The 11,815-nt window shown below is 34.9% G+C and overlaps 1 long non-coding RNA gene across 3 annotated transcripts; it reads right to left on the bottom strand.

Moving 5' to 3' along the window:
* Window positions 1–1,743: 1,743 nt before the first annotated feature.
* Window positions 1,744–7,211, bottom strand: LOC133803624 (uncharacterized). 3 transcript variants are annotated; one of them, XR_009878073.1, is made up of 5 exons: window positions 6,925–7,210; window positions 6,264–6,291; window positions 6,076–6,142; window positions 2,642–2,873; window positions 1,744–2,069 (listed from the first exon to the last, which is right to left on the bottom strand). It is a non-coding gene; the product is annotated as an uncharacterized LOC133803624 (long non-coding RNA). The 3 variants fall into 3 exon arrangements; XR_009878074.1 differs by having other exon boundaries at window positions 2,642–2,813; window positions 6,925–7,208; XR_009878075.1 differs by lacking the exon at window positions 2,642–2,873 and having other exon boundaries at window positions 6,925–7,211.
* Window positions 7,212–11,815: the final 4,604 nt, after the last annotated feature.

Here is an 11,815-nt window from a genome sequence, read left to right as displayed (position 1 = left end):
TTTTGACTAAAATGTTTTCACTAAAAAGTCATTTTTTTTAGTTACAATACTCAAACAAAAATTAAATATATGATCAAGCAAGTGGATAAATATACGTTAAAGTGTCATTTGAGCAATATCACGTTATGTAATTTGGAGGAGTAATAATTACCCTATCCACTCACCCAACATAATACACCATCAAAATCCGAAGACTAATATCATAGTAACCAACTGTGGTAAATAATGTAATAACTATCTAAATATCACCTAACATAACATAATATATATATATATGTATTTATATATTATCAATTTAGGGTAAGGATAATGTCTCTTTTTTGTAAACTCATTCCTCTCATACTCTTGGTCATTCGTTTTTAATTTAATGGTTATAAGATTGTTTAGAAATGTGAAGTAAGTTATGTGACACATTAATTGGACAATACACAAAAAAATATTAAAAATATAAAAAAATGTGTGTTTAAAGTGAAAAATTGCACTACATTACATGATGGAATTCATGACCATCAAAATATAGCCAAATTTATATACATTATAGGAAAAATATTATATTATAGCAAAGACATTATTGATCGACTTTTGTATTAATTAGATCCTCATATTGTAGATACATTTTAATTTCTACCAAGCCTAATCTTGTTGGTTAATATTTATTTATGATAGTAAAGCATGCATAATTATAAATAAGAAATGTAAAAAAAAAACTAATTACGAGATTATAAATAATTTACACATCAAAATTAAATGTGATTTTTTAATCATTTTGTACTTGTGGATTCCTTTTATTTTATACTTTTTAGTAGTTTTTATTACACGTGAATCCTGCTATGGTTTTCAATGATTTTGGTTACATGTGTTTTCGTAGTACAAAGAAGGTTACAAGTGTGATTTAGATGTTTCGGTAACAATAAATCACTGAAACAGTAACAAACAATTACAAAATTGTTAATTTGAGTTATCTATAGTTCCAATGTGTTTTTAAATTAGTCACAAATAGTTTGGTAACTTTGAGTTGTTAATAGTTCCAAAGAGTAATTGGAGTAGACACCAATAATTTTTGTAACTATTTAATTACAAATAAATTGGTCCAATTTATCACATTAACCGCTAACAATTTTGTAACTGTGAGTTACTGATGCTGCCAAAGAGTTATTGGAATAGTCATCAATATTTTAGCTAAAACTTGTTTTTTTTATGAAACTATTTTTTTTCGTGATCTCCCAACTATTCCTTTTGTTATTTCATCTTATGTTACAATTTGTTTAATTTTATAAACTTTTCATTTTTTATACCTATCTATCCATAAAAATAAGATAAACAGTATGAGTGCTTACTTTATAAGATACAGACAATAACAGATGGTTATTAACCATTTGTATCTTCTTTTTCTATTTTTGCTTTCCTTTGGTGACTATTTGTTATTATTTTGTTGCCATTTTTTTATACAATTTTTTTTTTCAATTATCGCTTGTTCTTGTTTGTTGAAGAGTTATGATAGATATCTAAAAGTAATATAATAGCCCAACTTCAATAAGAGCTTCGAAAGCTTTACTACGTCGAGTTAGACCAGTAAAGGAAAGCTTAAGCCACTGGCCACTAAAGATCTATGGTGAACTTATACATATTTGCTTCTATCTTCAGAGCATACAAAGAAGCCAAGGCCAATAAATTCTGTTGTCTTTAAAAGTTTGATCAGCTACTTCTACAAATTACTCTTAACTAGATTACTAACAATCAGAATTAAAAATACAAAGTCTGCAAACTAACATAAAGAACACCATGAGATATTTACATTGTTCAGCCAAGAATATTACTCTTGACTTACATTTATGGGACCTTGCCCAGACAGAAGCAAATCAACTAGAGATACCAGTCATCACAAGCACTTCAACACAAAAACAATATAAAAACTCCATTCTCATTTGTTCCTAAGAACTTGTGAACCAACTCTCTCCACTTTTATGGAAGTCTTCAAGTGCCAAGCATCTCAGTGGTGCATACACAATCTGGAATGCCTCCATCTTAACTTCGAGCTCCCCTCGAGTAGTAATTCGAATTCCTTCAAGCTTCAATCAACAAAGAGATGATGAACTGAGCATCAAACCACCATGGGTAAAAATGAATCTTCAAAACACTTTAAACCTTCTGGAATCTTTTTTGGGTAGAGACCCACTTTTTAATTTGCAAAAGGTGGAGGCAAAATCGAAAAATGTACTAAATATAGTTGGGATTAGTGATAGTTTACTCAATCCAAGTAAGCTAAATAAAATATGGCGTGGAATAACAATACGGCAAAGTTGGGACATAATAGATAAAATATCCGTCTAAAAAAAGTGATGCTATGACAAACAGAATTTCATGTCGCAACAAAAGTGTAGTGGTGACAAAAATCAAATTTCTTAACAAGAAATTCATAGCATGGCAAAATGTTGACAGATAAGTGAAAATCAAAGAAAAATCCCACGATTTGGTTATAGCTGTAAATTAAGTAGTTTCCTTATTTAGATGATTTGTAGCTATCTTTGTGATTTGTTGTTTATTTTGTATTTAAGAGGATTAGGAGTGTAAATTATATAAATAGGCTTGTATTTTACCGATTGTAAAAAACAGAAATAAGAATACCATTTTTTTCTCTTACAAATTTTATAAGGTATCATAGTCGTACGGCTCTCCCTCTCCTCTCCCATCTCTTTTTTTTGTTTTTTGGCGACCTCCTCGGTTTCAGACAGCATTTAGGCGTCCACCCTCCAGTCATCAGCCTTCTCAAGTCACAACTCCAGTCACGGGTCTCCTCCGGTCACAGGTCTCAGCTATAAATATTGTTGCAAGTAAAGAGGTTCAAGGAAAGAAAATAGGCACAGAAGACAACCCTGCAGATATGCTCACTAAGGTGGTGACACAAGCAAAATTTAGGCACTACCTAAATCTTATGCACATTAAAGCATGTTGAGCAGCCTTAAGCTTTGAGGAATTTTACATTGGAATTGTTACAAGCATTATGCCTTTCAGATTTATCAGCAATTCAACTAGTTCAATCAAGGTGGAAATTGTTATGAGTGATTGAAACTACTTGCACAGTTAGTAAGTTCTTATTGGTTCATAGGTTTAAATGCAGTTAAGTTGGTTGAAAGGGCTATTTTAGGTGCACACTATAAATTACTCAACCTTAGACAACCTTAGACATTTGGAGATAGACTTGATTTCAGTACTCGGTTTTCTCTCAAAGAGTTTAATCAAGTTTCTGTACTGTTTAGACTTGAGTTTCAAGAACTCATTTTTGTAAAAATATTGTTGATTGTAACCTTGAAGATTTATCAATAAAGAAGAAGACCTTGTACTTGTTTCCCCGTGGATGTAGACACTCTCATTGAGTGTTGAACCACATAATCTTGAGTTGTTCTTCACTTACATTACAGCTAAGTTTTCATTTTAATATTTATATTTCTGTTTCAATTCTGGTTTTACAATCTAGTTAGATCTATTATTTTGTATGATTGAACTAATCACAACACCTTCTTTGTAAAATATGTCAGTAGTAAAGACATAGTTGTAGACTCCCCCTCAAAAGAAGCATTCTTTCAAAATGGTCTTGACAATTCGCACAACTTTAAAGAAAAAATTAAGAAATAAACAAAGAAACAAAACAACAAAAGAAAAGAAGGAAAAAAAAAAGTATAAACGAACACAAACAAAAGCTCAAGCACACAAGACCGAAAAAGAATAACAAAAACCAAAAACTCAGCAAACATTTGTAATTCTTGATGAAGACAAACATAATGAGTAGCACGAAAGAATAACCAAGGCCTATCAAGAATTTCTCACAAGATTAACAAACTCAAACTAAAAATAGTGTTCATGGCTAAGAAAAAGGTACAAATTAACCAAGAGAAGAAGAGAAACACAATCCAATGACAATTGCAACAAGAAAAATAAAAGCAATTCTTCCATTTGTGTGTAAAAGTGCCTCATGGGAGCAAAAAACTTTGATGAACCGAATTAAGTTCTCCCTCCCTCAACAATTTTTTGATTAATATATAAGATTATTTTTTTCTGTTTAACTCTAAGCAATATTAACAATGAGAGCTTTCATTCATTGCACCATAGTAGCCTTCTCCATTGGTAGATTAACCTAAACATAGGGGCTGCTACAAATAGGAAAATTCCTCAATGGAAGCTTTCACTCAATAGTGCATGGTAGCCTTCCTACTAAGGGAAGAAAAGACAATCATTTTTCATGGAATTGGCAAATGATTTTATGAAAGTCTAAATCACATAATGAGAATATTTGAAGCAACAATTAATCACAGCAGCTATGAATATTATTCTAATTGTGATATTCAGAAATCAATAGAGAAACACAAGATAGAATAAGCTTATTCAAACATGATTGCAAGATTAAAACATGCACGCTCCAATTGACTTCATTAAGTACAAATATGCTTGGCAGTTTAAAGCTTTGTTTAACAGATCAACAAGTCGTGCTTCAATAGTGTGAGAGGGTGAATGGTTACAAACAAAACGAATGGAAGATCACCTATCAAGGAATGGATGATGTGTGTGAGATTGTGAAATGGCAAAAAAAATTTGCTTATTACTATGCCATGAAGCCAGGTAGTTCTCCAAGAAGAAGTAACCTCTTGATGTGTGTTTCTTGTCACCTAGAATACCTGCCCAATTAACATCGCTAAAAACTACAAACAAAGTGTTGTACCGAACGTGCACCAATGACCAAAATCAGTGGCACATGATACATAATTCAATATTCGAACAACAGTGATGTGAAGTTCAATAAGTCATGCAGTATATATAGCACAACCTTCTATAATAGTATAAATGTCATATTCACTTGTAATAAGATATAACAGACTACCTTTCTACTTATTTCAAAGTCCTTTTGCATCAAGATAACAATGGCATCAACTTGTTTCAAACAAATGAAACCAAAGACACTACAATAAAGGGAAACTATAGCTACGACATTTGTCGTCGCAATAGGCCTAAATGATGTCACTATAGGTCTAAGACGACGATATGTCGTCGCAAAAATGTCATCTCAATAGACTCATCTCTGTAACTACCTACTGCAACCATATTTTTTGAAAAGTTATTTTTTTATAGGTATAACTTTGTAAAAAAGAAATATATATATATACTTTGTCGTCGCAATAGGAATTAATTTCTATTACGGCTGGAACTTGTTAGTTTTTATATATACAAATTGCTTGCTGTCAAAAAGGATAAAAAGAATGCAAAGTGTACTCATTGCCATATTATAAAAACAGAAGCAATAAAACGACTCTGACTATAATCTCTTAGCCCAACTTCACAACAGTAAATAACCAATCCAATTTTCCATCAATATTTTCAATACCTGAAAACGCACAAGTCATTCAAACAATAAAACAATGTTATCTAGGTACTTATAACGTTTCTTGTAATATTTCCAAACTAACAAACACGTGTGTTTATATTATGAACATATAAAATGCAGACAAATTCTCTCAAGAAATCAAATCAAACAAGAAAGACATTTATAAAGAAGTCATTAGTTATGGTTTACGCAAACCAATTACAATTTACAACAGCATAAAGTGAGAAGTACAGTCAAATAAGCATAAATTAAGGTAGAACTGTCATATCTTATGTTCTCAAGCCATTGAGCTAGAGGATAACATCAAAACAAATAAAAAATGCACCCAAAAAGCAAAACAACAAAACAGAAGATAACATCGAGTCCAAACAAACTATGAGGATAGAGTGAGATAACAAAGCGTTTCTCTTTCTTTCCATAATATATTCTATATATACATGTACATAAGTTTATATTCTTTTGATTTTAGGAATCGTCGACAACATAACTAAGCATAATTAAAATACATTTTTCATCCTTAAAGCAAAAGACCAAGAGCACATTTTAGCACAAAAAATCCAAAAACCAAACTTCATAATGTTATTGAAATTCAAAGAAAGTTAAACTTAAAACTTGAAATTTAAAGTAACATTTAAACATGTACATGTACAAGTGACAAGACTAAAACTAGTGAGCATGAAAATTGAAGAAGAATCGAAAACCTGTTATAAAAGTTGGTTGATCTAAAACTCTAACTCTGCCCAGAACAGAATTATTTGAATGTATCTCCTGTAATCAAGTCCGAACAAATTATGAGCATAGAGTATGCATTATACAAATTGCTGAGTCCAAAACATTATCAATAAATAGCAAGACATAACATTTAACTCAATAAAGCATATCTACATACCTTTCTTGGTTTAACATTTGCTCACTCTCTTCCAGTTTTTTCGTTTGCCCATCAACCATGTACACAGCAAAAAAACAGCACCCACAATTCTCATCAAGTTAGACACAAAATGATTCATACGACATTGGTTTAAAGATGTTTAGGGGTTGAAACTGATTAATAAATCAAGATAAAGCCCATTTACTTTTTAAATAAGAAAATTTTGAAAAAAAAAAGGAGGAACAAATAAAGGTTCCAAAGCATTAAATTGCTGATCCCTAGTTCCATTGTCAATCGCCTCCGTTAAATTCGACACCAATTGTATCCAATATTCAAACACACTCACAAACTCAAATCATTATTACATAAATATGAATGCACATTGAATTCTAGAGCAAAATATAAACCTATAGTATTCATCTTCATTCAAATAGACTTTAAAAAAAAACAGATTAAAAGAACAAACACTAAGTAAACTCAAAACACACACACACAGATATATATATATATATAAATATATACCTAAAATTTCTTCACTTTTCAATTTTAGCACACACATAGAAAATAAATTAGATCATAAACATATAAAGTAAATGAAAAAATCAAGAGAGAGAGCTGAGATATAGAGATTCGAAACTTGCTTCATCAAAAAAATAACAAACAAAATACCCCTAACTAATACCTGTTTAGACCGGCGGCGGCGGAGGGCACAAGAGCGACAGAGCAGAGGTGGTGGTGGCTGCCAAAAAAATGGGTTACAAAAAAAATAAAAAATAAAAAACCATGAATAGAGAGGAGAATATATGGCCTGACTTAGAGAGGAGGAGGGTGGCGGCCGGCGTTCTCAGTGGCTATATTGTTAAACCATCACGCTAAAGTCTGAAGAAAAGCTGGTTTTGTTACGCTTATGGTTTTGTTTTGTTTTTTCCGCTGCAGTCAATATTGTTTACATTTTGTAACAGTTACCTCCAAAAAGGTAATAGTCGCCAACTTTTTCAACCAGTAAATTAATCTCCTTAAATATTATTTTTATTTTTTTTAAATTACATAAAAAAATATATAAAATAAATAATAAATTATTCTTAAAATATTTGAACATTTAATTTATAAAAAAAAATATTTTTATGATATTTTTAAAAATATATAATATTTTTTAAATTAAATTAATGTTACGTTAAAAAAATATTATTACCTACAATGTTATTTTATAATTAATATTAATAACTATATTATCGCGATTATCTTAATATTATCAATTTTTATTATGTTTGTTATCTCCAAAATTTTGTTCAATGACGTGGCAATCGGATAGATAAATAACAATATATGGTCAGTAAATGACACATTAATAGTCAATAAATGTGTTATTTTAAGAAGTAAAAAGGTTGAGAGTTGACATGGGGAGTTATGATATTACTAGTCAGGAAATAAATTTAGCTGGTCAGGAGTGATTTGCCCGACCAGTGATGTGTCATGCGCGACCAATGGTGTGCTTTTGCCGACCAGTGATGTGCCATGCCCGACTAGTGGTGTGCTTTTGCTGACCAGTGGTGTGCTTTTGCCGACCAGTAATGTGCCATGCCCAACCAGTGATGTACCATGCCCAACCAGTGGTGTGCTATGACCGACCAGTGATGTGCCATGTCCGACCAGTGATGTGCCATGCCCAACCAATGGTGTGCTTTGGCTGACCATAGAGGTGTCTTGGGCGACCAATCACTTCGGGGAATGGATTTGGTCGATCGACAAATCAGAATCTCAGGAGCTAACCATCCAGTGACTCTTCAGTAAAGCCTCAGCAACAACTTCAACCCGAATCATTCGTAACTACTGCGGAAATCTCTCAGATATCCCGGAGTAATAACTATATTGTTGTAATTAAAATTTTTTTATGATTTATTAATTAAAGTTGGTTGAAACAACCAAGGACCCCATCAAACGAGATATTTCTCATGTACGATCATGAGCCTATAAATAAAGAACTCATGGTATCATTTTAGGGGATCTAATCTTTTTGAGACTTGGAGACTCTCTAATTTTGAGACTTTGGGACTATTACTTGGGGCATTCTTGGGGCATTTTCTGAGAGAGCTTAGAGAGAGAAAGCTTGTATTCTCTAGAGAGAGAAACTCTGTATTTTTCTACTTACACTTAAGAAACTCAGTTGGCTCAGGTTCATCTGATTTTAAGTATAGGATACATATATCACAACTCCAAGTGGATTAGGCTATTACCAAAAAATTGGGGCTGAACCACTATAAAATTACTTGTGTTATTTATTTTCTATTCAAGGTTTACTGTCGTTTTTGCGTCTACTCGCAGTTGGCCAAAATCTTGGTCAACATTTTTGGTGCTTTCATTGGGAGCCTGAATAGAAGAAACACACTACTATCCTACCAATATGGCGCCCAGGAAGCCCGGTACGTCAAATGCAAAAGAAATTGTTAGACCAGAAGGTCCTGCACCTGAGAACCCTGACACTGAGCTCAGGGTCTTTCTCGAGGAGACAACTCCAGAGGTCATACAACTCCAAGAGGCCATGGGGGCTTTCCAGGAAGAGATGATGCAATTCAATGCTCGGCAGGAGTCTTTTGCTGAGGAAATGGCTAGGCAGAAAGCTGCATTCGAGCAGCAGAATTGGGAAACTAATGCTAGAAGCGAAGAGATCAGGCGACGACAAGATGAGGCCGACCGGTGACATCGCGAGGCAGCACTTGCTCTAGAAGCAGCTACTCAATTGGCACAGGCCAATGCCCAAACCGCGGCACGAGCAACCGTCGAGGGAGCAAGGAATAATAATGCTGGTCAGAGGACCGCTGGCAGCGCCGATTCTCGAGGTCCAGACAGAAGTAGAAGTAATCACACTGGTCGGGCAGATGATGGGGTCCACTCTGGGACTCCATCGAAACAAAGGGAGAATTCTAGAACCCCTTCCAGAAGCCACCAGTCAGAAACTTCTAGATCAGGAAGTCACCGGTCGGGTAGTAAGAAGACTCTGCCCGGGCATAACCAGACTAGAACTCCTCGAGACAAGAAAACTTCATAGTATAAAGACGCGTATGGTCGGGAGAAGGTTGATAGTCATCAAACCGACCGGTCAAAAGAAAAAGAAGGCAATGACCAACAAAAAGGAGGAAAGGACTGTCGGGCCGTGCCAAGAAGCTGCCACTACATTCTGGCCAGCGGCGTAGTGGGAGAGAACAGGTCCTGCATAGTAAGCCCTCTAAAAAATCGAAGAGTACAATGTTTGATCGGCTAGGAGAACATGCTTTCCGGAAGGATCTAAGAGACATTATCACCAACAAGAGGAAGACCGTCTTGATCGAAGGGCAAGATCTGACCCGCCCTACCGATCAAGAAGAAATACTTGACGACACTGCACCAAATGAAAATGCCCGACCGGGAGGTCAAAATTTTGGAGCCTCGTCAGTTGCACCAGCCATCCAAGCCCAGCTTGATGCACTAACGGCTAAAGTGTAAGGTTTATCAAAACGACCTTCCGGGATGGATGCGGTAGACCACAAGAGTGGTAGTCCATTTTGTGCCCGGATCAAAGCAACCCAGCTGTTGGCAAAATATAAAGCATCGGTGCTGCCGATATATACAGAAAAGGCGGATCCCATTAGACATGTTGGGAAATTTAAAGACCAGATGGAGCCGCTCGGGGTAAGTGATGATTATCAGTGTAGAGTTTTCCTGACTACATTGTCAGATACTGCCCAGGGGTGGTATTGGAAGTTTAAGCTGAATTCCATTACCTCTTGGGAAACATTCAGGAATGAGTTTTGTAGATAATTCAGCATTGCCCGAACTCCACCAATTTATGCCAACCACTTGGTAGATATCAAACAAGGAACGGATGAGTCTCTAAAGAATTATATACAGAGATTCATGATGGAAGCCAAAAGAGCAACTGTTGTAGGAGACGATGGGAAGATGGTTGTCATATCCTCTGGAATCACTTACCGGAGCCCTTTGTGGGATAGTCCAATTTCAACGCTTCAACATTTTCTTGACCGAGCGAACAAGTATATGAAATTGGATGATGCAATCGAGAAAGAGGAGAATGGCATAAACAATCCGGGCGGATTGGCTGACCCTCCTAAGAATGGTGGAAACAGTCAGAATGGTGGAAAGAAATATGGGAATAACGGGTTTGACCGCCATGAAGAAAAGAAGGCTAAGTCAAGTTCAAATGAAAAGCCAACTAAGTATGAGCCTCAGTTCACTAATTACACCACACTCTCGGCCAGCCGGGCGAAAGTATATCTTGCTAGTCATGAATAGGTTCCCAACAAGAAACCTCCATCCATCAGGAAAAAGATGAGTAAGAGGGACATGGATAAGTTTTGTCATTTCCATGGAGATTATGGTCACGACACAAATGAATGCAATCACCTCAAGGGCGAGATAGAATTTCTTCTCCGGTCGGGCAAGTTGAAAAGTACCGGGCAGAGACACCCCAAGGAGAAGGAGGCAGCAACAATCCTGGGTTCAAACGATAGAGATCTCCACCCTTGCAGCCCGGGCCTGTGGACTTTACCTTAGACACTATATGTGGAGGTCCACACTTGGCTGGGGATAGTAACAAAGAAAGGGAGAGGTATGCCCAGACACTTCGACATGAGTTGGAGTGCTAAGATCAGATTGGGTGAACAGAGCTTGATCAGGAACCACTGGAATGGCGAGCGTCTATGAATATATTATCGCTAAATACCACTTTCAGAGTGGTAGCTTAATTTCAAGTTGTTTAACTTGTTATTTAAGTTTGGTTTATGAGTTGGTTATTTGCTAACCAGTCATTTATTTTTGAACAATTTTTGTTGTTTAAGACTCGTTATTAGACATATTTTGTCCTTTTTTAATTTACGAGTAATAAAAGAGACTATATGCAGCATGGTCGATTCTTGCTACAAATATGCATGTGTATTAATTTTTCGAACAGTGAACTGGTCAGTAAAATCGGATAGTGTTCAACTGCTCGGTACATTCAAGTAGTGTTCAACTGCTCGAATATTTTCCATATGTTCTATGTGTTTATGGAGTAATTAACTGCTCAAACAGATTCAATCAAGTAGCAAGTGACCAAGGATCTTTCAACCCTCGACACTTGGGGGGCACATGGGGTATACTGGTATATAATTTAACACAGTCAATGAGAGCACGAGTTAAAATATTTGTTTTTAGGCTGACTTGTAAATTTTTGAAGTCAAAAAAGGCCATTAAGCTAACTTGTTTAACAAAGCTTAAGTAACTTGAAATTTTTCAAAATTTCAAGTTAGAAGCAAATATTCATGTGACAATAAACATTATGCTCATAAAATGTTAGAGCAATAAGAGTGTGAGAAAGTATACTTAGTAGGGACTTATGAAATGTCTAGAATTTCTAAGTTAGAAAACTAAGTACTCATGCGAAATATAAGGCATACATCAGAGTGACTTTACTATTCACAAAAAACTTATAATGTTTTAAGTGATAAAAGACTTAGAATTTTTCAAGTTAGCAAAGAAAAGTAAAGTATAAATGCCAATAGCTCGTTCGTACGAGAAAAATATCAAAGCTGACAAGCAAC

Source organism: Humulus lupulus, chromosome X, assembly GCF_963169125.1.
Source record: "Humulus lupulus chromosome X, drHumLupu1.1, whole genome shotgun sequence".
Taxonomy (NCBI): Eukaryota; Viridiplantae; Streptophyta; class Magnoliopsida; order Rosales; family Cannabaceae; genus Humulus; species Humulus lupulus.
The sequence above is the reverse complement of the archived record's forward strand: the minus strand, read 5'-3'. Positions and strand labels throughout refer to the sequence as shown.